The sequence below is a fragment of the Giraffa tippelskirchi genome, chromosome 4 (assembly GCF_054371585.1).
Source record: "Giraffa tippelskirchi isolate mGirTip1 chromosome 4, T2T-mGirTip1v1.2.pri, whole genome shotgun sequence".
In the NCBI taxonomy this organism is placed as follows: domain Eukaryota; kingdom Metazoa; phylum Chordata; class Mammalia; order Artiodactyla; family Giraffidae; genus Giraffa; species Giraffa tippelskirchi.
In genome coordinates, this window is record NC_137278.1 from 49,144,695 (window position 1) to 49,171,836 (window position 27,142).

General features: G+C 39.7%; 1 protein-coding gene and 1 long non-coding RNA gene across 18 annotated transcripts in view; both read left to right on the forward strand.

Annotated features, from left to right (window-relative positions):
- CTNNA2 (catenin alpha 2) overlaps positions 1-27,142 on the forward strand; it is a 1,291,223-nt gene that overhangs the window by 1,052,314 nt on the left and 211,767 nt on the right. The window lies entirely within an intron of this gene.
- On the forward strand, positions 383-22,856 carry LOC145547330 (uncharacterized). The gene is made up of 2 exons (XR_014083741.1): positions 383-2,224; positions 21,964-22,856. It is a non-coding gene; the product is annotated as an uncharacterized LOC145547330 (long non-coding RNA).

Sequence of the window (27,142 nt, forward strand, 5' to 3'; positions counted from 1 at the left end):
ACAAGTTTTCCGATGACCTTAACTTCATCAGTTTTAGAAGGGCATAGAGTTCAACTTCACAGAGCCCCATGGCTGGCCTGAGGCTCAGTGTACATGTACTTTCAGTCCTTACCTTAGAAAACAGCACTGGGTCTTTTGGACCCAGTGACTGGGATTTTGTTGATGTTATAATGATCTACCCCATGGCTGTGTGAATGAACAAATCGCTTTAATCCTCTGACCCTCAGATTTTGCATCTGGCACGTCACTGTTTAGGTGCTGACCATCCCTGAACTTCTGTATTCTAAGAGTCTTGCCTACTTCAGATTCTAGAAAAAGAGAAGATTCAAATAACTGTCATGTTCTAGAATGCGTTTGGGGTTGAAACTGAAATATGGGAACTGCAAGAAAGACAAGGCACAACAGCGGTTCCTTGTGCCCTCGTGCCTCGCATGAACAGGGGCTGAAACTTGGGGTATAGTTGGTGGCAGAGCTGTTCCAGACCATAAAGTGACCAAAAATATAGATCCTATCACTATTTATTACACTCCCATGGCTTTGGTCTGTGACTGACCAATGTCAGAAAGACAGGTTTGAATGCTTCTTAATCACCTTGGTGTTTATATACATGAAAACCAAAGAGAGAATAGAGGTCAATCCTGCCATAGAGAAAAATCTACATATTAGCCAAATTATTAACTAAGATCATTTATCTATATGATTTAAGAGCTCCCATGTTCTTTTCTTTTTCTGCAAGCTCACTAGTACCTGCTGGTGAAGCCAGTAGTTGTGAATGGCTGCCAAGCCTGGGCTGACAGGTGATGTGACATTCTTTAGCACAGCGGTCCCCAACCTTTTTGGCACCAGGGACTGGTTTTGTGGAAGACAGTTTTTTCTGAGGATGGTGAGGGGGATGGTTTAGGATGATTCAAGCACATTGCATTCATCATGCCACCACTGATCTGACAGGAAGCATAGCTCAGGCGGTAATGTGAGCAATGGGGAGTGGCTGTAAATACAGATGAAGCTTCAGTAAGTTGCCCACTGCTCACCTCCTGCTGTGTGACAAAGTTCCTAACAGGAACTCAGGAGTTGGGGATCCTTGCTTTAGCACATTTACTCCAGTCTCCAAAAAGCTTTCTCCGTCACTCAAAGCCACTATATTACGTGTGAGTGTGGGGGTATGTATGTTATACTTCTGTACACATTTTTTAATCTAAAGAACAAAGATTTTGTCAATCATATGTCAAATACAATATGAGCATCTTTAGAAAAAATGTGATGTTTCAATTGAACTTTAATGTAAAAGCTAAGTAAAAACTGTTTGTCGTGCAAATGCACCTCCCAGAATTTCCAACTATCACTTCCAACCAGATTGCTACCCTCCGCCGCTCCTATTCAGATGTTTGGAGCTGCTGAAGAGTGTGAGTATCACATGTCCAAGATGCCTGGGAATCAAGTCAATATTTTCACGTAATGCCAGTGGCCACCAAAATAAAATTACTTGCTTAGACTGACAAGTTGTTATTTTTTAGGCTAAATCAATAGAAGCCCAGGGCTTATCTTTCCTAAACATTTTCTTGGAAGACTGAAAACACACACACATATCCCCTCCCCCCCCAAATCTCTATAATATTCTAAATGAATGATTCCCTGACCAAGTTCTATGTGAAAGAATCCAAGATATGAGAGCCACCATCTTCCCTCAACCACAAAGCTTTTTAATTTTTTTTCTTATTTTAAATTTTCTTAAAGGTTGGTTTGTAACAATTTTAAGACACAAGATGCTTTGATGGTGAAGCCTGTAATATAGGGGCAGAAATGCATTTCAGGCTCCCTGTGTGAAGAACAAGGCTGCATGTTTTCTGTAAAATGTCATGACAGTTTCTTTCTGGAGCCTGAAGACGTGGAGGTTGTTAAAGGTATGGGAGCAGCCGAATTTTCTATGGATCAGTAGTTTTACAAACTAAAAATAGGCAGTGATTTGACCTATCCTAATTCAACACTCAGCTAAAGAGGCTGTTTGGATCCCCATAATCAAGTATCTCAAAAAGTCAAGTCTTTTCAAGTGGGTGCTTCAAGTATTTCTGTTACACAGAGTTTAAATTTTTTTTTGCAATTTTAAGTTCAAATTGGTATATTTTTCATGTGCCCATTTTATAAATGTGACACCAGAAGACCTGTTTCCCCATCAGAAGACCTGTAACATCTTTACCTCACATCCACTGGGGGGAATACCTTAGATGTCCACCCTTCCTCCACTGCCCATTGTGGAGGGTAAATCATCCAGGTAAAGTCCAAAGTTGAGAAAGTGAAACTCATTTAATGGGGGCAGTCAGGAATTAAGGAATTAAGAATCCACCTGCCAACAATGCAGGAGACACGGGCTTGAATCCTGGTTTGAGAAGATCCCCTGGAGAAGGAAATAGCAAGCCACTCCAGTATTCTTGCCTGGGAAATCCCATGGACAGAGGAGCCTGGTGGGCTACAGTCCGTGGGGTTGCAAAAGAGTCAGGCATGACTTAGAGACTGAACAATAACAACAGGAGTTAAGGACAGGCCACTTTCTTGAGGAGGATGTGGAAATGTAGTCAGGAAGAGTGCAGACACTGTGTTTCAGGCTGCCAAGTTGAGACACGAAGCTTTGGGAAGCAAGATTGGTGAGTTCCTGTTGGAGGAAAGTGGGAAGAGAAAGATCTGACAGGTGGGGAAATCTGGCTGCCTCTGCTAAGTATTCTACTGGTGTGGTTCTAATGTGTACGTTAGACCCCTGCTGTTTCTCTGCCCTTGAATTTTGTCTTGAGGGTCATTTTCCCCTTTTACTAATTATACAGGCTCTTATTTCTTCCTATGGCTTTTCTATCACCAGAAACCTTTCAAATTGGCATTCAGTATATTTGTAGGTTTCAGTGCCTTGTATTTCCACAAATACTGGTTATATAATTGCCCATTATTTCTCCTGATTGTGTTTTATTTTTTGGGAGGGGGTGGAATCTAACATCCAGTGAGTTCTCTTTGTTAGATATTTTTCTGAAATTCCGAGGGTAACAGTTGCTTTTCTCAAAATGAAAACAATTCCTCCATTGTGCCAGTTGCTTAGCTAGCATTTTGGAGTAAGAACTTTTGCTCAGATACCATCCATAAATGGCTGCCTCAGAATTCTGAATAGTTTCTCACAATCAAAAAGTACTAATGACATTTTGTGCAAGTGATTTTCTTGCCCTGTGAAGTCCAAGTATCAATCCACAAAGAGAGCATTGAAGCTACTTTTTCTTCAGCCTATCTTGGTGAACTTGAGTTCAGTATGAAATGCCTGTTTTCATCACAAGTTTTCCTAGAAGGAGGAAGTTAAGTGAGGTTTTCATTTTCACATGGTTGCTTGTCAGTTTCTAGGCACAATTCCTTAGATTATTAAGATAACAATAACTTATTTTCCACAGCAGCTTTCAAAGGAGTCAACTCTTGATTGTTCAAAGAAATTTACTGTTTTGCAGAACTTTAATGGACTGTTACAGTGGTGAACTTGAAGCTGTACTTGTGATTGCTTTTCAGTCTAGAGTAACATGGTGGGTGGTCAGGATTTCAAAAGAGCTGATCTCTCCTGGGCATTGAATGGAATTTGGTACATGGGTAGAGATTATGAAGATCAGAGTATTTAACAAAGAAAATATTGCTTTATAACAGGGTTTCTCAACCTCCTCCTGATCAACATTTTAGGCTCATAATTCTTTGCTGTGGGGACTGTCCTGTTCACTGTAGCATGTTTAGCTGCATACTTGACATCCCATCAGATGTCAGTGGTACCATGCACCCAAATTGTGACAACCAAAAATGGTACTGAAATTTCCAAAGATTCACTGGGGTGCAAAATTCTTCCTAGTTGAGGTCACTTCTCTTTAATATATATATCTCATAAAATTTAAATTATGTGTACTATACCTCATTGGTTAATTTGTAAGAAACATTATTTGATCTGAAGAAAGTAACCAGATAACAGAAGAAATAGATGACATTCTATTTCTTTATTGATGTTATTTCTGAAATTGCAATTACTCACAACTCACCAGTTTCTCTCATAAGTAATTTGGTGAAAGCTCCTGGTCCCCAAATGATTCCCCTGTGATCTTTAATGGTCCCTAAAATCTCATTATTTAAAGAATGTCTTAATATTCTGAAAGTACTTCCAGGAGGGGACACTTAACTGTTGTTCAAATATAAATATTTAATTAGGATGGTCTCACTGATTTCTTTTTAACCAAGGCAAAGCTGAAACTAAGGCTCTGAGGAAGCAGGACAGGAGGAGGTGTCAGAGAAGAAAGAAGGTCAATAATAAATTGGGAGATATGTGCACAAAGAAGAGAAAGGTAGATGCTAAAGTCCACCCTCATTACCGGTAAAGTTCTGGGCCAGTTATTGAATGAGACTTACTACAGGACAGACATCTCACATGCTCAGTGCTTATTGACTAAATGCTTATTAATTGAGAGTTAAATTGAGATTGGGATTTCTTCGATTGACCTGATCTCCTTTGGTATCTCCCAGTCTACCTTTGCAGTATGACTTTCTATTAATTCCTTTAAAAGAAAATAAATATGTCAGATGTTTCTGCATTTAACAACTTTCCTTAGAGCCCTGACATATCTCAAACTTGCTTCCTCAGAGCTTTAACTTCTGCCATTTGCTCAACCAGGAGTGTCTTCCCATTTCTCTGCCTAGTCATCTCTTGTTTTATTTCTAAATGAAAAGATCAGAAGAAAGCAGGATACTTTACAAGCAGTTAAGGGGAAATATGTGTTGTGAATCTAGTGCGTAAGCCACATTCAAGGTGAGCTCAGTACACAAGGCAGGAAGAACGCCACCATCCCTAGGTCACCATCATTGGCCTTGAACAGACTCAACTCCCCAAGGTATGTAGATACTGGTTACAGAAAGCCCAAGACCTAGCTGCTCAAAGTGTCACCCCTGGACCAACACCATCTGTTTTACTTGGGATTTTGTTGACAATGCAGACTCTCAGGCTCCACGCCTGACCTCAGTCTGCATTTTAACAGTATTCCCGAGTCCCATGACTTTCAAGTTTGTGCAGCTCTAGCACAAGGGACATCGTTTTCATCACTAGAAGTCCAATGTGCTATCCATTGCGCCACAGAGCCACCTAGAGACATTGTTTTCTAGTATGTGTCTCCATGAGATGCTTCCTGGAAAAATAGGAGTATAGCCTCAAACGCATATTGGGAATATACTTATAGCCACTTTTTAGAGATCTGCAATGCTCATGGCCACTGAGAAAGGCACTTTGGAAATCCCAAATTATAACCTCAAGCCTTGGGGGCTGAGGAGATGCTTCAATCCCAGACATTTTGCAATTCAGATTTGGTTAGAAAACTGAAGAGACTGACATGATGAAAGTAATGTTTGGGGTGATTAGTTTGAATGGACCTTATTACTTTTAATGCTAAAATATGGATAAATTTTCAAATGTCATGGCAGTCAGTTTGCTAAATGCTATTAACTTCCAAATTGCCTTGTCAAAGGCAGTCCAGAAATGTATGATTACCATTAAGTCAATGTTTATTTCCCAAGCCTAATTGTTTATGTAGTTGGCAATTTTTTTTCCTGGGCGTTTATTCTAAATTTGATAAAATGTGGACAATTCTGAGATATAGGTACTGTATTCATTTGCTAAGACTGACATAAAATACCACAGATTGGGTGACATAAACAGCAGAAATATATGTTCTTGCAGTTCTGGGACCTGGAGGTTCAAGATCAAGGTGCTAGCAGTTTTGGTTTCTCCTGAGGCCTCTCTCGTTGGCCTGCAGACAGCTGCCTTCTTCTTGTCTCCTCACATGGTCTCTCCTTTGTGTGTGCACATCCCTGGTGCTCTCTTGCATGTCCAAATTCTTCTTCTTATAAGGACATATTCATAGTCTGAGGTACCAGGGTTAGGGTTTCAACATATGAATTTGGCGGAGAAGGAAATGACACCCCACTCCAGTCCTCTTGCCTAGAAAATCCCATGGACGGAGGAGCCTGGTAGGCTGCAGTCCATGGGGTCGCGAAGAGTCGGACACGACTGAGCGACTTCACTTTCACACATTGGAGAAGGAAATGGCAACCCACTCCAGTATTCTTGCCTGGAGAATCCCAGGGACGGGCTGCCGTCTGTGGGGTCTCACAGAGTCAGACACCACTGAAGCGACTTAGCAGCAGCAGCAGCAGCAGCGTATGAATTTGGCAGAGGGGTACAGGTCAGTTCATAAGAGATGCTAACTGGCTTTCTTTAAGAAAAAAAAGAAGGCAGAATACTTACTTTTGTATGTCTATTTTGAAGAATTTGTGTTTTAATTTTCACCCATTGTTTAAGCCTACTTCAGACATGAATTTTATAGTGGTCTTGTTCATCAGTAGTAATTTTTTCTCTGACAGGGATTTTTATACCTTAAAAAATCTTGACTTTTCTATGTATGTTATGCAGAGAAGACTGACTTCACAAGGAAGTTCCTCAAACCTTCCTAAGTGTGGTTTAGGCTGGTGCAGTCGGTAACAATCTCGTGGTATCCTTCATTCCATCCATTTCCTTATGAACCCGAAACAGACTCATGTGAGATTTTTGCTCTGCTGTAATTTGTTCACCAATGGTCATACTTTTTCCTCCAGGATTCATCAGTAACTCCTAACCTGTAAAGCCATTGTTTGTTTTGTTTTTTTCCCATCATCCATTTCTTGCTCATCAATGACAAGGTACTCAACTTGCAACCTGAAAGACCTGTTTTGAAGGTATGCTCTAAATAGCCAAAAAACCACACTAGGGCCTGTTTGCTAACAAGGGCTCAGAGATGGGTGACGGATGGTTATTATGCTGACCACTGCCTCCTGTCCTCCATCTGGGAATATCGTTTTCTAGCTGGAGCAGCTGCTGTTCTCTGATTCAGGCCGTTGCCATTGCTGCTTGAGGAATACATATTTTTGAAATATTTTCCTATTTTTGATAATAAAATATTCACTGAAAATTGTGTGAGTAAACACAGTAGGGGTGGAAAGTGAGGCCAATAATGATATTGAATCCATCATGTAATTACGAGCTAGATTCTCCCAAGTCTAAATAATTCCTTGACTACTTTTGGGCCCTTTGCCAGCTGCATGAACTGAAGCCAGGGTATCTTATTATAGCTAGTGATTTACCCTAGCAACAAAGAAAGTCGAAAAATTTCATGATCAATTTATTTTTCATTTCTACCAATGAATTCTAATGTTAAGATATTTGCAAAAAAGGTAGAAGTCATATGAATAAATGAAGCATTGTATGCAGCTGTACTAGACAAAACATCTACTGCTTATATGGCATTTTAATATTTTTCAAAAACACTTTCATCATTATACATCTGATTCTACAAAAAACCCACTGAGGAAGATAAGGCAAATTGCTTTCCCAAGAAATCCACACTGCCAATTGGTAATAGACATGATTCTCAAGTCCAAATTTCCATCATCCTAATTTCAATTCCATTCAGCCAATATTAATGGACCACCTACTATGTGCCAGACACTGTTCTGAACATATGAGATGTATCAGTAAACAAAATAGAGCTCTCCACCCTTGGGGAATTAATTGTAATAATCGCAGATAGACAACAAATGATAGACAAAATAAATATGTAACTTATTTAATGTTTAGAAGGTGGCAAGTGCCGTGGAAAAAGAAAATGTACTGTTATAAGGAAGATGGGGAATAGGAAATTGCAATTTTAGAGTTACCAGGAGAGGCTATGGTGAGATCTTGACATTTGAGTTAAATCTGATAAAAAAGAATGATTTTGGTGTTTAGCAATTTTTCCACTGAACCTTCCTTCCACTTGGACATTGGTTGAAGCATTGAAATTACCAAACAGCCTGCAAATATTTTCTTAGAACCTTAGCATTTGTGGAGTGATTAGAAAGAACAGTGGGCATTGGCCTTCACTTCTAAAAACTGACAATATGGAACTAAGAGAAAACCAGTCCTCTTCTCCCATGCACTTTGGGTATACAGGAACTCCCAATGCCTTTTATTTTGTTCAACTTCATCGAGGAATTACTGCCAAATATAATTGTATATATTTAAAGTGTACATATGATGCTGCGATATACATTGCAGAATAATTATCAAGATCAAGATAATGAACATATCCATCACACAGTTAAATCTTTTTGTGTGTGTGGTGAGAACACTTAAAAGTAACTTTCAGGCACACAATGCCTATTGTTAACTCTAGTTGTTATGCTGTATGTATACTGGATCCTTGGAACTTATTCTTATAACTGAATCTTATGTCCTTTGACTAACATTTCCCTATCTCCACAAGTCTCTGTCAATAATCATTCTATTCTGTTTCTATGAAACTGTCTCTTCTTTTTGGATTCCACATGTAAATGATGCTATACATTTTTTTCTTCCTCTGTCTGACTTACTTCACTTCGTATGATAACCTCTAGATCCATCCATGTTGCTTCAAATAACATTTCATTCTTTTTTATGGTTAATCTGTTGTATGTGTGTACCACATTTTTATCCATTTCTCTGTTAATAGACATTCAGGTTGCTTCTGTGTCTTGGCCATTGTAAAAAGTGCTGCAGTGGACATTGGGGTGCATGTATCTTTTTGAATTATGTTTTTATCCAGATATATGACCAAGAATGGGATTGCTGGACCATATGGTAAATCTATCCACTGTCTTTTTTTGTTTGTTTGTTTTTTTTAATTTACTTTACCATTTTAATTTTTAAAAACTGAATAGACTGATACAGGGAAAGGCTGAAGGCAATAGGAGAAGTGAGTGGCAGAGGATGAAATGGTTAGATAGCATCACTGATGAGATGGACGTGAATTTGAGCAAACTCTGGGAGATAGTGGAGGACGGAGGAGCCCGCGCACTGCAGTCCATGGGGTCACAAAAATGGTGGACATGACTTAGTGACTGAACAACAACTACAACATACAAATACATAACAATAATAATATTGTTAAATGTTGGTGGAGAACCAACATTTGAAATTTACATATTCAGTAAGTTTGATGAGAGCAGAAACTGAAAATTAGATGGTCATTTACAGGTGATTATACACAATTGTTTTTTTTTTTTTTTAATAAATGTATTTATTTTAGTTGGGGGCTAATTACTTTACAATATTGTAATAGTTTTTGCCATACATTGACATGAATATCCACTGTTTTTTAAGGAACCTCCATACTGTTCTCCATAATGGCTGTACTGATTTACATTCCCACCAACAGTGTTGGAGGGTTCCCTTTTCTCCACACCCTCTCCTGCATTTATTGTTTGTAGACTTTTTGCTGATGGCCATTCTGACTAGTGTGAGGTGATACCTTACTGTAGTTTTGATTTGCATTTCTCTAATATTTAACAATGTTGAGCATCATGTGCTTTTTGGCCATCTGTTTGTCTTCTGAGAATTGTCTATTTAAGTCTCTGACCATTTTTTGTTTGGATTATTTGTTTGTTTTGATATTAAGTTACATGAGTTATTTGTGTATTTTAGAGATTGATCCCTGATAAGTCACATTGTTTGCAACTATTTTTTTCCCCAGTCAACAAGTAGTCTTTTCATTTTGATTATGGCTTCCTTTGCTGTGCAAAAGCTTTCAAGTTTAATTAGGTCTCATTTGTTTGTTTCTGTTTTTATTTCCATTATTCTAGGAGATGGCTTGGAAAAGATCTTGCTGTGATTTATGTCAAAGAGTGTTCTGCCTATGTTTTCCTCTAAGAGTTTTATAGTATCCAGTCTTACATTTAGGTCTTTAATCCATTTTGTTTGTTTTTGTGTATAGTGTTAGAGAATGTTCTAATTTCATTCGTTTATGTGTAAGTGACCAGTTTTCCTAGCACCATTTATTGAAAAGACTGTCTTTTCTCCATTGTATATTCTTGCATTCTTCATCGCAGACTAATTGACTATAGGTACATGGACTTATTTCTGGGCTTTCTATCCTATTCCATTAATCCATATTCCTGTTTTTGTCCAGTATTGTACTGTTTTGATGACTGTAGTTTTATAATATAGTCTGAAGTCAGGGAGTCTGATTCCTCCAGCTCTGGCTTTCTTAATTACTCTTTAAGACATTTTATTGTTATTGTGTAGAATGCTCCTGGTTTTTGTATGTTGATTTTGTATCCTGTAACTTTACTGAATTCATTTAGTAGCTATGACAGTTATTTGGTGAAGACATTGGGGTTTCTTATATATAAGACCATGTCATCTGCAAACACAGATAATTTTATTTCTTGCTTTCATTTTTAATTCCTTTTATTTCTTATTCTTGTCTATATATTATAGCTAGGACTTTCAGGACTATGTTGAATAGAGGTGGTAAAAGCAGACATCCTTGTTTTGTTTCTGTTTTTGAAAGAAAGGTTTTTATTTATTTTTTTTTGCCACTGAATGTAATATTAGCTGTGGGCATGTCATATATGGCCTTTAATATGTTGATGTACATTCCTTCTATAGATAATTTGGTGCAAATCTTTTCATGATAGTGCTTGTCATGTCAAGTACTTTTCCTGCATCTCCTAAGAAGGGCTCATGAGGGTAGAGAAGCCTGACAGATATCATAGGCTAGATAAGCAGTGGTCTTAGTTAAGAAATGGAGATATAACTGGGAAGGCCAAATGGGTGTGAAAGGTCACATGGGAAATAATTTGAGCCTCTGGATCAGGTGAGATGAGAGTGGACAAGCAGGTCTCAACGGCTTGATTTGGAAGAAACAAGAGATAGAGAACTCAGTCAGCAGCACTGCGGAGCTAGATGTGCCCATGTGAGCTCTTTTTCTAGGGCAGAAATGAGACCAGATGGTAGGTCAGGCAGAAATGGGCTTAGCTAATTCTGCCTTTTTTCTGTGAAGACTCTTACCTGTCTTTAGCCACACTGGGGGTGGAGGAACCTAGATATCTATATTTAAGCTTAGGTTTTTAGGGAAGTCCAAAAAGTATATATTTTTGAAAATGACTAAATCCTTAATCTGCAAAGACAGAGACAGGTAGTTTATATTTGTATTTGTAACCCAAATATGAAGGGGACTTTTTGGTCTGGCTCTAAAACCAATCTCTATAAGGGTGACATATCCCAAAAGAAGCATAAGTTGGTGGTTTAGTCCCTAAGTTGTGTCCGACTCTTGCAACCCCAAGGACTGTAGTCTGCCAGGCTCCTCTGTCCATGGAATTCTTCAGGCAAGAACACTGGAAGCATAAACCTACCTCAGAAATCCTTGAGGAATACACAAATCTACAGTGAAGTTTTTTGTTTTTTTTTTAAACATTTATTTTGTCTGTGCTGGGTCTTCATTGCTGTGCAGGCTTTTCTCTAGTTGTAGTGTGGGGCTTATTGTAGTGGCTTCTCTTGTGGAGCACAGGCTCTAGGGTGCATGGGCTTCAGTAGTTGCGGGTCCCAAGCTCTAGAGCACAGGCTCAATAGTTGTGCATGGGCTTGGTTGTTCCACAGCATGTGGGATATGAGGTCTTCCTGGATCAGGGATCGAACTCCTGTCTCCTGAGTTGGCAGGCAGATTCTTTACCATGGAGCCACCAGGGAAGCCCTGCACTGAAGTTTTAACTGAGGGTAATTAAGGAGAAGAGGGGTTTACACAGCCAACATTTGCTTTAAAAATCTCTTCAGAGGACTTCCCTGGTGGTCCAGTGGCTAAAACTCCACACTCCCAGTGCAGGGGACCCATGTTCGAACCCTGGTCAGGGAACTAGATCTTACATGCCCCAGTGAAGATCCCACATGCCACAACTTAGACCCAGTGCAGCCAAGTAAATATTTAAAAAATGTTTTAATAAATACTTCCTTTCTTCAAATGTCATTTTTCTGTGCACTGCTCCTAGCTCTCCTGATATGGCATAGTGACTAAAGCCAGACATGAAATTTCAGTTACCTGGTTTGAATCTTGATTCTGCCACTTGTTAGCTGTGCTGTCCTTAAGTCATTTGGATTGTGAACTCATTTGCTTGTATGTACAATGGAAATAACGGTAAGGTGGTTGTGATAATGAGCTAACTGGTGTATAATAAACCTAGAGCAGGACATGGCATGTAGAAAGTTTTAATGAAGTATTAGCTGTTATTATTGTACTCAGGACCCCAGCCCAACGTTTTTTTCCCACTCTCCTTCCTTCTCTCTTCTGACTTTTGTATCTTTTTAAAAAATATTTATTTATTTGGGTGCATCAGGTCTTAGTTACGAGACACATGATGGTCGTTGCATCATGCAGGCTCTCTAGTTGTGGCATGTGGGTTCAGTAGCTGTGGTGCATGGGCTTAGTTGCTTCAAGGCATATGGGATCCCAGTGCTCTGACCAGAGATCAATCCTGGGTCCCCCACATTGCAAGGCGGAGTCTTAACCACTGGATCACCACTGAAGTCCTTGACCTTTGTATCTTTATATTAATATTCTATTTGCTCATGGCTTCTTCAGATTCTTTCTGCATCTTTTCTTATTTCCTCTGTGTCCATATCGAAGCAGCATCTGTCTTGGAAGGTGAGAGAGTGGGAAAGGTAGTAAATATCTATATTTAATGTCTTGTTTGTCTCAGTCACACATCCATCAAACTCTAAAGGCTATGGTAGCCTATATGCCAATCTGCATTTCTTCTTTTATAGAAACTGCCAATAACCTCAATCAGTGCGTCTGAAGTTATGAATATCCAGGATTTTGATGAGCCCCATTGGCCAACTGTTTGGGTAACTCCCCCTCTGGTCACTCCAACAGTGCTAGAATTTCTCAGTTTCTCATTCAAGGTTCCAATTATCAGTCACTGAGCATTGTAGCTGAAACTTTTGTGCTTAGTCAAAGGCATCTATACCGTCTTTAATGTAACATTGGCTCCCCTTCAATTTGATGCTAATGATACTAACTGCAGCCAGTTATTGAGTGTTGACTACATGGTAGATCTTATGCTTGGTGCTTTTTGTATATTATTGCATTTAATCTTTGTAATAAATCTTATCAGGACATAGATTGTAGTTTCCCAGGATAGGGAAACTAAGACCTCAACAGATCAAGACACTCATCTAAGTGGTGGATGAATTCACACATCCACCAAGTGGTAGAATCAGATTTTAAACCATGGTCATGGAAGTTGGGATACATATACACAATGGAATATTACTCAGCCATTAAAAAGAATACATTTGAATCAGTTCTACTGAGATGGATGAAACTGGAGCCCATTATACAGAGTGAAGTAAGCCAGAAAGAAAAACACCAATACAGTATACTAATGCATATATATGGAATTTGAAAGATGGTAATGATAACCCTATATGTGAGACAGAATAAGAGACACAGATGCATAGAACAGTCTTATGGACTCTGAGGGAGAAGATGAGGGTGGGACGTTCTGAGAGAATAGCATTGAAACATGTATATTATCATATGTGAAACAGAACACCATTCCAGGTTCAATGCATGAGACAAATGCTCAGGGCTGGGGCAATGGGATGACCCAGAGGGATGGGATGGGGAGGGAGGTGGGAGGGGGGAGAAAAAAAAAAAGAAAATAATTCCAGTATTAGCTCTAGATAGAATATCTGTTACATTTAAAGATTGTGTTGGAATAGAGAAAAGAGAGAGATGAGAAAAGCTATATTTGTGATGAGCGGGGCTTTTACTTATATTAAATAAACCAAAATGATAAAAATAAATAAATAAATAAACCATGGTCATGCCTGAATTGGAAACCACTTCCAGCAAGTTGCTTTGCTTCTCTACAAGGTAAGGAAATAGTTGCCTGTTACTTCAGGTTCTTAATTATCTCTCCTCTACTATGCTATGCTAACTACTCTACCACCAATGCCTGGGCCATCCAAAAAGCAAGAGAGTTCCAGAAAAACATCTACCTCTACTTTATTGACTATGCCAAAGACTTTGACTGCGTGGCTCACAATAAACTGTGGAAAATTCTGAAAGAGATGGGAATACCAGACCACCTGACCTGCCTCTTGAGAAACCTGTATGCAGGTCAGGAAGCAACAGTTAGAACTGGACATGGAACAACAGACTGGTTCCAAATAGGAAAAGGAGTACATCAAGGCTGTATATTGTTACCCTGCTTATTTAACTTCTATGCAGAGTACATCATGAGAAACGCTGGGCTGGGGGAAGCACAAGCTGGAATCAAGATTGCTGGGAGAAATATCATTAACCTCATATATGCAGATGACACCACCCTGATGGCAGAAAGTGAAGAAGAACTAAAGAGCCTCTTGATGAAAGTGAAAGAGGAGAGTGAAAAAGTTGGCTTAAAGCTCAACATTCAGAAAACTAATATCATGGCATCCAGTCCCATCACTTCATGGCAGATAGATGGGCAAACAGTGGAAACAGTGGCTGACTTTATTTTTCTGGGCTCCAAAATCACTTCAGATGGTGATTGCAGCTATGAAATTAAAAGACGCTTACTCTTTGGAAGGAAAGTTATGACCAACTTAGACAGCATATTAAAAAGCAGAGACATAACTTTGCCAACAAAGGTCCGTCTAGTCAAGGCTATGGTTTTTCCAGTGGTCATGTATGGATGTGAGAGTTGGACTATAAAGAAAGCTGAGCGCCGAAGAATTGATGCTTTTGAACTGCGGTGTTGGAAAAGACTCTTGAGAGTCCCTTGGACTGCAAGGAGAGCCAACCAGTCCATCCTAAAGGAGAGCAGTCCTGGGTGTTCATGGAAGGACTGATGTTGAAGCTGAAACTCCAATCTTTTGGCCACCTGATGCAAAGAACTGACTCATTTGAAAAGACCCTGATTTTGGGAAGGATTGAAGGCAGGAGGAGAAGGGGACAACAGAGGATGAGATGGTTAGATGGCATCACCGATTCAATGGACATGGGTTTCGGTGGACCCCAGGAGTTGGTGATGGACAGGGAGGCCTGGCGTGCTGCTGTTCATGGGGTCACAAAGAGTCAGATAAGACTGAACGACTGAACTGAACTGAACTGAACTATCCTATGAAGTCAGTGTTCTTCACCTGGTAGCATGGCGTGTGGCAGACTTAATCTCTCTTTGACAGAAAGCTGAAACTGAAAACACATTTCCCTAGTAAGGAGACATTTGGACACTGTGTTAATTTCTATGCAACAGCATTGAACTGCCCAAGTTCAACTTCCAAAGTCATCGCTTACTGGTTGTGTGACTTTGGGCAAGCTGCGTTTCGTCTTTGTCCCTCAGGTTCCTCCCCTGCAATATGAGGATAATAACAACGTTGGTTTCATAGGTTTTAGTGAGGGAAAAGGTGGAAAATATCATGTAAATTCATAGAATCATTTTTGATGGTTAGTGCCCTATAAACTTTATCATCATCATCATTGTGGGTATTTTTACTATTTCTAATATTCTTTTTTGACACTGTTGCTGTTACTCTAGAAGTATAGCTCAGAGCTATGCCTGTTTTAGTTAAATCATCAGCCAGAGAATGAGCCAGGACCAACAAGAATACATATCATTGCGGATTAAGGACAAAAGGGAGACAGAAGTCATGCAGGCTGTCTTCAGGGAGGAAGATGGTGTTATCTTTCTCTTGCATCTTGCTGCCCAAAGACCACAGAGGACTGACTACAAGAGGACTAGTAGCCTGCAGAAGTTTGTTAAAGGTTTGCAAATATCACAAAATTTTTTTCTTCTCTAAAAAGCAAATAAATAGGTATGTCTTTATATGGTGCATCCTTGCATGTCTCCTCCACTCTTCAGCCAACCCCTTAAGCCTCCTGCCTTTCTAGTCATCCTTCTTCAGGCTCCCTTAGTGGGACAGGTTTGTGATATGGTCAGAGGGTGTTAATGAGTCCATCTCTTTCAGCTCCCAGTTAATTGATGTGCACTTCTCTGAAGGAGGTCTGGAGATGGAGCAATAGATTTTATTTAGCATCTTATTTGTTTTAGCACTTAGCCATCAGACCACACAGGAAGCCCCATCAGAATTACAGGACTGTAGTATAAATGCTGAAGACTCCAGACCAAACATGAGCCATGCAGTGAAAGTTCTCGTAACTTGAACCCCCTCAACACATGCATCATGCAGGGGAACCCTGACTACATTTTGCTTTTACTTCTTAATATATGTACTTCTCCTGTTTCCATGGAGCTCCCATGTGCCCCCCTCTTGGGACAAGAGGACCATCCATTGATGTTAGAATTCCAAGCCATGAATTCATTCTCTCTTTTCCTTTTTTCTCTCTGTTTTCTGTCTGCTTAATGAAGATCCTAACACCTTCCCCTTCCTCTGGAAGACAAGAGAAGAATTTAATGAGTTTCAGTCTTGAAACCTCTCCCCTTGCCAAATAAAACACAACTATGAGTGGCTTCAGAGAAAGACCCAGACAAGGGCTCACATCATATTTGCCATTATCCACATCTTATTTTCTCCTATTAATTAGTCTCCAGGTAGCTCAGAGCAGAAAACAGAGTGACGCTAGCTCCGATAGGGTCACAAATTTCTGTTTCTCTCTGTCAGCACCTTCTGTAATACCCGCCCGAAGCTGACAATGACAGAGGCCCACAGTAAGCAACTCAAGCCCATATTTTTCCTTTTACCTGTTCACCTGTTTTAATCTTCCTTTGGGTTCCACAGCTGGGGAAAAGGTACATTTGTAGTCCAGAAGTATTGTTTGATGAAACAAAGACAGTCTTCCCATGGAACGGAAGTTTACTTAATCGTGCCTTGGGTCTGTGTGTACACAAGTGATGTTCTTTAGTATTGATTCAGAGAAATATCACCTGCTTTTATAAGATCAGAAGACAATAATGGAGGCTGAACTAGCCTCCTTCTTCCCAGTTGTGTAGGCAGGTTTTTGAATGGAGAGCAAGATGTAATTTTCAACCCATAATAGGATTAGTTCAAACTGACAGAATGAAGAAATTAATTTTCAGGTTACCATGTATTCCTTTTCTCTATCAGTCATTCAAAAAATATTTATTGAGCACCATCTATGAGCCTTGAATTGAAGAGGAAACAGAAAAGGCGTAAGTGACCTCCTTTACCATTTATTGTTTACTTGGGGAAACAAAGCCAACACCCATGATCTAATAGAGCTTTTGGAATCAGGAGAGGTGTGGACTTGTCCTAGTTTATTGAATAGTATAGTTTGTGGAGGTGGGTTTCCCAGGTGGGGCAATAGTAAAGAATCTGCCTGCCAATGCTGGAGACGCAAGAGATGTAGGTTTGATCCCTGGGTCAGGAAGATCCTCTGGAGTAGGAAATGTCAACCCACTCCAGTATTCTTGCCTGGAAAATCCCTTGAACAGAGGAACCTGGTGTTTTGCTATCACAGCACCACTGGAGCATTCTTGACTTTCTTTTAGAATCTGTGTTGCACTTAGAACAGGATTTTCTAACATTAGAGTTCCTAAGAAATTTGAAAAATGCGTATTCCTAAGTCCTCCCTCCTCCCAAGACAGTCTAATTCAGTATATCTCAAATGAGGTATAGGAATCTGTATTTGTAGAAAGTGATCCAGGTAAGTATAGTGCAGCCAACATAAGGACTACGGGTAGAAACACTGTCTTGGAAAGATAAGCCTGCAGAGTGTACAAACATGATGTGCTCATTACATTGAGCTACTCAGATTGATAGACTGTATTCTGTGACATGATCTTGGACCTGTCCTCCAGTAAACGCCCCATATAGTCATGAATGCAAAACATTCTGTGTGTGTGTGTGTGTGTGTGTGTGTGTGTGTGTGTGTGTGTGTGATTGTATTTGATTCTTGTCAAGCATTTTCTTTGGCTTCTAGTTTTCTTTGATTCACTTGCAAATTTTATCAAATTAATTAAAGTAAAAAAATATGTAGGGATTTTTTTTTTTTTAAGGGAGAACAGCACATTGGAAATGATGTCATTTAGACTTAAAACCCTTATAGCAGGACACTTCAAACTGTTGGACTCTGAACTTGTGAAAATATCTGGAAATTCTAAAAGTGACACAGATTCTTAACAAGTGAGAATCCAGTTATATGTAATTTTAAAGGCCTGTCAGTATATATTTTCCTTTTGTCTTTATTCCTGTTCTTTGGTGAAAATAAATTTTAAAAAAATGAATAGAAAAGAATTTCTTCCTTAGGGTTCTTTCAGGGGAAGCAAGATTTTTCTCATTAAAAAAAAAAAAGCAAATGTATTCTGATTGCACTAACTTCCCTTAACACGCACTCAAAAATTTCCAACTTTTCTCTGTGTTAAGTCTGATGAGAATTATGACCATCATGAATATGTTCACTATCAAAATCAGAGACATTGCTGAAAATAGATAGATGTTAAGTGTGCTTTCAGTTAAATGGTAGATCTTATCTCTGTGTTTGGTGTCATTTTTATTGTTCACATAGTTGAATATTTTAGGAAGGAAAGGTTGGTAGTTTAAATTTTCTTCTCCAACAATCAAGAGACTTTGGTATAGTTTTTCTCCTGTAGTGTATTCTCAAGTGAACCAAATTCCTTCAGAGTCAATCTATTCCACCTCCCTCTGAAAAAAAACTCTTGGGTAATATGTGTGAGTGGTATGTGCCTACTCCATGAAGCTCATTAGCTGGATTATCACTAGACTTTATTTTTCCAAGGCAAATACATATGACTAGCTCCTTCCATAGAGTTATAAGGGGCTTATGGGAGTCTAGAAGCAAGTTTCTCAGTGTTTAATTTATTTCTTTTATTCTAGACCCGCGTGGGAGGTATCCACTTCATTCGTACCAGATTACATACAGGTTGTTGCAGAATTTCATATATGCACAGATGCTTTAATACCTCCTGGAATATGAGGAGGATGTTTGTTAGCTTCAGGTGGGGGAAAGTCACTGGTGAAATAATTCCTCCTTTCTTACCCCTTCAGTCAGGCCTCTCCCTTCTTTCTCTTCCTACTCTGGGGTAACTTCAGTTTTATGATCCTTTGATGACTCCCAATCTTCTAAACAAATGTGTGGGTGGGAAGTTTTTTTAGCTCAATTTAAAAAACCCAGTATTGCTATTAACTTGTGTAGAAGGTGGTAGGGGAGGGGGCAAGTTAAGGTGGGGATGAAGACGATGTATAACTAAGAAGGACACTCTTGGCTTGCCCATTCTTCCAGGGAGACAGGAAACTGAAAGTGAAAGTCATTCAGTCCTGTTCAACTCTTTGTGGCCCCGTGAACTGTAGCCATCCAGGCTCCTCTGTCCATAGGATTCTCCAGGCCAGAATACTGGAGTGGGTAGCTATTCCCTCCTCTAGGGGATCTTCCCTACACAGGGATCAAACCCAGGTCTCCCTCATTGCAGGCAGATTCTTTACCATCTGAGCCACCAGGGAAACACTGGAATACTGGAATGGGTAGCTGATCCCTTCTCAGGAGGATCTTCCTGACCCAGGAATTGAAGTAGGGTGTCGCGCATTGCAGGTGGATTCTTTACCAGCTGAGCTACCAAGGAAGCCCAGGGAAACAGGGACAGTATAGAATTAACCATTTCACCTTATCTTTTCAGAAAAGGAACAAGACAGGGACTTCTCTGGGGATCCAGTGGTTAAGAATCAGCCTTGCAATGCAGGAGACTCAGGTTCAGTCCCTGGTTGGGGAACTACAATTCTCACATGTGGCAGAGCAACTAAGCCCATGTACCACAACTAAAGAACCCATGCTCTGCAACAACACAGCCAAATGAGTAAACGAACAAGACAGATATGAACATGTAGATTATCTTGTTGAATATTTATGGTAGAGTCTCAAGTAATTAAGGAGGCAAAGATTTGATCCCTGGGTCAGGAAGATGCCCTGAAGGAGGCAAATGGCAACCCACTCCAGTATGCTTGCCTGAAAAATCCTGTGGACAGAGATGCCTGGTGTGCTAAAGTTCATGGGGCCGCAGAGAATTGGACATGACTCAGCGACTAAACATACACACACAACAGAACCCTAATCACTGCACTAAGTTCTAGAAAGAGTCAAAATACAGCAAAATATGATGGTCTTGGATTCTCAGCTAAAGAGCAACTGTCCAGGAAAGCTTGGTCTCTCTCCTGATTGGGCCCATCACTGACACCTTCTCCATTTTTGTCCTCAAATCTTGTGAAGATCCAAGTCTGCATAGGTGAGCCTCACTCATTAAAGAAAGACACCATTTCCTCCACCTCCTGCATTTACTAGGCAAGGGAGAAGTGGGCATTTTAGGACAATGTTCAACAATAAGGGTGATTGTACTCAGTTTCACCCTTAATCAGTTATAATCTGAAAATTTTCATACAGTCCAGAAAATGAAACTACTCTTGTTTCTGATAAGCATTCAGCAAAATGGAAAAGTCAGTAAGATTTGCTTATATTTCCTGTGTTTCACCTACCCTGTATGTTTCTGAATCCTGGATATGCATTAGCATCCCCTAGGGAACTTCAGAAGCTCCAAACCTGCAGGCCCCATCCATGGAAATTCCAATTCAGTTGATCTGTGATGGGGCCTGAGCATTAACCAGATCAAAGATCCCCAGGTGATATCTCTGTGTCTCCAGGATTGAGAACCACAGCTGAACTCTTTGCATGGATGTCATTTCTTGCTGAAATTTTTTTCAACCTGCCTGTCCTGGTACTAATTTTTATAGGGTCATGCTCTTAATAGGCGTGGAGCTGATAAGGTTTAATATGTCCTAGGGGCCTTTGCATTTAGCAGGGACTCCAGAAAACCAGGAACCCAAGTAATGATGCTAAAATTGTGGATTGATGGGACAATGCTTTCATTTCCCCCATTTCCCTTCCCTTCCTTCCTCTTTCTATTCCTTCCCCCAATTTTTAAAAGTAGTTCTTAAGAAATTCACACTGAAATTCCTACCATGTGTTTGATCATCTACCTGTAGATGCCTTTCTAGGGCATATTCCTGCTTATACCAAATATTGATGATTTTGGTTTGCACACTTAGTCTAGAGTGTTTGATTAGCCATCCACAATAAGGCTTTTCAAATCAGTAGAAGCTTGGTTAAGGACCTGAAAGACTTAAAAACAAAAATTAAATTCTTTTTTTTGGTCTGTTTTTTATTGCAGCAATAATACCTGTTCATTGCAAAAATGCTGGAAACCACAGATAAGTTAGAACAAAGCTGAAATCACCTGTAATCATTCCACGTGGCCATATGCTTTGAGTTATCTCTGGCTTTCCTTCTGTCTCTGCTCTCTGTTTTCAAATAACTTCCTATACTTAAAACGCTTTTTAATGATCTGTCTCCTGGTACATTTTAAAATAGAGCCTCTGACTAAGGCAGGAACATTTAAGATTTTTAACCAACTTTGTACCTTTGTGTTCAAAATTCATAAAATTTCTTGTTGCTTCAGACATTAGAATGACTATACAGTTTATCAGGTGATGGATAAAGTCTCAGAGAGATTAAGGAGCTTAACATCAGACAAATCAGTGACAGTCCTAGATGTAAAATCTAGGACCACTCAGTTCTAGGGGTCATGTGTCCTTCGGGTTTATGCCACACCATGACTTAGGTGCAGAATCCAAGTCTCTAAATGAAAAATGATGCTTCCAAAAGTGTTTTTGGTTACGTTTGCACGTTAAGAGAAATTAGAGTTAAGTATGTTATTGGCCTTAGCTAAGAAATAAAGCACCTATGGTTGACTTTCCTGAGCATTTCAGGAAAACAGATTCATTGTTCAGGGCATGCATTATGTATGTGTCTCATCTTCTCCTAATACAGAACTATGATGTTAGAAACCTACAGACACAGTAGTATTTAAGCCAGTGCATCAGAAACCTTGATTGAAGAGTGTTGTTTCTTTAGATGTTAATAGATATTTCCTGGAAAATGATTGGAACAATGTAAACAAACAGATTCCATGGTTGAAGGAGTTCTCCAGGTCTTTGACATTCTTATGGTCACTGTAAATCTCTGAGAGATAATATGCAGACTTCCCAGTTACAGGAAGTGCGTGCTGAGTCACTTCAGTCATGTCCAACTCTCTGCGACCCTATGGACCATGGCCCGCCAGGCTCCTCTGTCCATGGGATTCTCCAGGCAAGAATACTGGAGTGAGTTGCCACTTCCTTCTCCGGTGATAAAGTATGAAGTGAGTGAAGTGAAGTCGCTCAATCGTGTCCGACTCTTTGCGACCCCGTGGACTGCAGCCTACCAGGCTCCTCCGTCCATGGGATTCTTCAGGCAAGAGTACTGGAGTGGGTTGCCATTCCCTTCTCCTAGTTACAGCAAGAACACTGTTGTTTTCCTTTAAAGGGGCCTTTTATTAATTTCTTGATAAACTAATATTATGACCACAGTTAACAACACACTAATTTAATGTTAAATTTTGTGTGCTGGGAATAAGGGAACAGCAAGGGAGTATCTAGGCTGTTAGTTTCCATGTCTGGCTATTGTAAGTAGTGCCACAATGAACGCTGGGGTGTGTGTATCTTTTTGAATTATGGTTTTCTCAGGGTATATGCCCAATAGTGAGATTGCTGGCCATATGATAGTTATATTTTTAGTTTTTTAAGGAATGTCCATTGCCAGATGAATGGATAAAGATGGGGACATAATGATACTGATGAACCTATTTGTAAGGCAGGAATAGAGATGCAGAAATTAGAAAACAGACTTATGGACACAGCAGGGGAAGGAGAGGGTGGGATGAATTGAAAGAGTAGCACTGAAATATATATGTTACCATATGTAAAGTAGATAGCTAATAGGAAGTTGCTGTATAACACAGAGAACTCAATCTGGTGCTCTGTGACAACCTAGAGGGGTGGAATGGTGTGGGCAGTGGGAGGGAGGATCAAAAGGAAGGGACATATGTATAATTAACAGTTGATTCATGTTGTTGTATAGCAAAAACCAATAGAACATTGTTAAGCGATTGTCCTCCAATTAAAAATGAAATAAAAAGAACATGTGGTACATATATACAATGGAATATTACTCAGCCATAAAAAGGAACCAAGTTGGGTCATTTATAGTGATGTGGATGAACCTTGAGTCTGCTATACAGAGCAAAGTAAGTCAGAAAGAGAAAAATGAATATCGATAATATATTTATGCAAATATGTGGAATCTAGAAAATTGGTGCTGATTGACATATTTGTAGAGTGAGAACAGAGATATAGACATAGATAATGGACTTCAGGACATGGAAGGGGAAATGGGAGGATAGGATGAACTGAGAAACTAGCACTGATATATATAAACTACCATGTGTAAAATAGATAGCTAGTGGGAAGCTGCTGTATAGCACAGGGAGCTCAACTTGATGCTATGTGATGACCTAGAGGGGTGTGATGGGGTAGGGAGAGTTGAGAGGGAAGACAAAGAGGGAGGGGGATATATATATATATATATATATACACACACATATAACTGATTCACTTTGTTGTGGAGCAGAAGCTAACACAACATTGTAAAGCCATTATACTCCAATGAAAAAAGAGAGACTATCTAAAGTATTAAGATGTGCTGAGACCATAGGGTTAATCTGTTGTAATTTAGCACATGAAACAAATGCAAATTATCATTTCTTCTGAAGGGTTTCTTTTTATGGTAATTATCTTGTTTGGAATCCCTCCCCTTAACCCTCCAACCACATCTTTTTTTTTATTTTTGTTCATGTATTTTCTGAAATTCCTAACTTTGAAAAAGCAGAATGTCATACATAGTTTTTGCAAACCCAATAGAAGAGACATTTTTCAGATGCTTCTTTGTATCTCTACATTTCCAGGCAAGACAGTCTTAAAAAATTTTTCAGAAGTGTCCCAAGTAATCAAAGTCCTTCTGCTAAGGGCACTTGTTGGTGGCAGATCTGTATTAGTCTATGGTTTATGGTGATTAAAATTTGATATAGCACAGGTAAATCAATAGAATCACAGGGCTGGATGGTAATTTGCTGCAATGGAACTTGAGAGGAGCTTTTCTATTTCTTTTTTATAGTCTTTTTGTCTATTTGTCTTACCCAAGTCTTCATTAATAGCCTCCTGACCATTAAGGTGCCAGTGTTATTAAAAAAAAAACAACAACAATTTTTCCCCTTCCCACTTTGCAAGAAATATTTACATCCTACTTATTAGTCTCTCAAAACATGTGAGTCTTTGTCCTTTGTATGGCCTTCTCACCCTCTTGTGTGATTAGGTGCCACTGTGAGTATGTGGACAGAGGCCCATCTTATGCTACAGACCCTTGAGCCCCCATCCATGCTACATTGCACTTACTACCATGTTCTTATTGGACTGGACCTCAGTCAAGAGACTGAGTTCTGTGAATCACTGCACTGGAACTCATACCTAACATAGGCTCCAACCCTTTAGTTGGAACCCCTGCTCTGTTGGAGTGAATAATAACTCAAATTTGATGTGAGCAAAATATTTGATATAATTTTAGGAGGTGGGAACATTGTTAGGATTTTCTTTGTGAATTAAGGAAACTCTAGCCAAAATCAAAAGATTTCACAATCCAAATTCAGGAATTATGTATTCTTCCATCCTGCTGTTAGTTTCTCAGTCCAACAATTACTCTTGAAAAAAAATCATTTTTATGTATATTTAAATCAAGATGTACCATCTTAGATTCAAGTTAAGCATAAAGAGGATGGCAATGGAATTTAGGCATGGACAAAATCTCACACTCCAGAATATGAGGGCAGTTATATATATATATATATATATATGTGTGTGTGTATATATATATATATATATATATATATATATATATATATATATATATATCAGAGCATGTTGAATCCATTACTAATTTTAACATTTAAACTGTATTTGGTACTTATTATGTGCCAGGCACTATATTAGGAATACAACAGCTATCCCACAAGATATTGCAAATACTTGTATTAGCTTGCCAGGACTGCTGTCCTGGCAGCAGTTATGACAGAATGGATGTCATAAACAAAGGGGAGGCTAGATGTCTAAGAACAGGGTTCATTAGGGCTGCTTTCATTCTGAGGCCTTGCTCCTTGGCTTGAGGGTGGCCATTTCCTCCCTTTGTCTTTGCATAGTCTTTCTTCAATGTGTGTCTGCGTCTTAATCTCCTTTTCTTATAAGGAATACAGTCAAATCAGATTAAGTCCATTTTTACCTTAATTATCTCTTAAAAGTTCTATCTCTGAGTATAGTCCCATTCTGAGGTACTGGGGGTTAGGGCTTTAACATACAAAATTTGGGGGATACCCTTCTCGTTATAACAAAAATGCTTTTGTGTCCATTTTATAGTTGAGACAACGGAACTTTAGTTACATTCTACGCCCATGATCATGCAGTTAGTCTGTAATACAATCAGGAGTGAAAACTAGGTTTATTTAACTCCAGAGTCTGCTCACAGATCTTATATACTGTGGACCTCAGCTCATCCATCCATTCATTTAATCAACAAGTGTTCATCGAGCATCTCCTGCTTGCCAGGCATTGTGCTAGGTGCTATAAATAAAATTGGTGAGCAAAACAAACACAATTCCCACTTTTGAGGCTATAATCCAGTCATCTACACTCTAAATGGCTTTAAACTCAATGGTCCGTAAAATTCCATCTGTTTCCCAAATCATTCAGGTGTCATGAGGCTGATTGCCAAAATGGGTGCAGTTCTCTGGGCAGCTCTTTGCATTCTAATATCTCAGGCAAAACTGATGTAGAGCCTGAGTCACACACTGTACCCCATTTTGGGTTAGTTCTCTCACAAAGGCATGGAGCTCACCTCAGAGGAGAGGCGGATGCCTCTTGCAGAGTGGGCTGGGGAAAACCAACTGAGACAATACATTCTGGAGATGGCCGAATGTTCAGACCATCAAGTTTGATCAGAACAGGTTTGGGCTTGCATATGATGAGAATCTCTCTTTTAGATCAGGAAAATTTGTTCTCAGGATAGCGCGAGCACCTCTGATCTCTTGGGAAAGTGTCGGCCAGAATGAGGCAAAAGCTCCAGAGTCTTCCACCCAGGTCATGGTGGGAGAGGGTAGGGTGAAGATATGTGGGGTTGGTTCTGTCTCTGGTGGAGCTGGAGTTGAAACTGAAAGCCTATCTGGAGGTCAAGCAGGCAGACTTGATCAATGGATATTAGTTAGAGACTGTTGACTAATGTTCCTGTGGGCCCTCATGGCTACATTTACAGCATTTAGCATGCATGGGGACATCAAATGGATTTCCCATTCCAAATGTGGTGAGATGGATCTCCTAACATACCAGCTGCCCAGCTTTTTCTGGCTCAAGGGCTTTTCAAGATTGAGGAGGCTGGGGGTAGGTCACTACTGGCCTTAGCTAGATATGGTCCAGGCTGGTAGGGCTTGACAGTAACCTCCCACCCACACCCCAGCTCCTTATGGACTTATGAAGGAGTGATGTCAGTAATGTCAGTCTGAGAGCAGCATGCTGACTTGCTCTATTGGTGCCAGTCTTCACCATGGAGGCAGACAGTGGGTGGATGCTCATATGGTTCATTCAGAACAAGCATTCTCTGCTGGCTTCAGTAATGGTTTCCTGATTAGTGAGTTTTCCATGTGTGAGCTATGCTCAGTTAATTCTGTTTAGGTCCACAGAGGCTGGTTAAAAAAATAAAAAAAACAGAGAAACAAGCCAGAGAAGAGAAAACCATCACAGGGCTAGGAACTTGCTTAAATAAGAAGCATTCCAGAGCTCTGTTGGGGAGGATCACAAGGTCTCATAAAGCAAGAGTTGTGTGGGAGAATGTGAGGATGGATGGGGTAACAACATCATGTAATTTTGATCAGAGGGAGCCGACCCTCTGACCTGAACGTAAATCAAAAGTTATGTTTCTATTCTCTACCCCCGTATTTTCCTGGAGGGTGATTTCCACTGAATGTCAGGCTTTTGTGTAATGAAATAATACCCATTCTATGGGCACTGTTAGCAGCTGTCCTGGCTCCTATAGAAACTTTCCTTGACTGGAATAATAATAAATTATTTCAATCATTTAGAAATTAGCTGCATAATTGTCAAAGTTCTGGCTTCTGTTAATGTGCTGCTGGAGAAAAATGAAAGGGCAAAGAGGAGGAGAGGAAAACATATCGAGCTGCCTCAAATTGGCAACCGAGACTGTATCAGAACAAAGGCACAGTCGCATGGTTTACTGTTATCTGGTCTAATTGTCCTTTATCTTAAAAATATTGCAACTGATTGGATGGGCTGTCTTTATCAATGTCGGGAGATGATCAAATACAAACA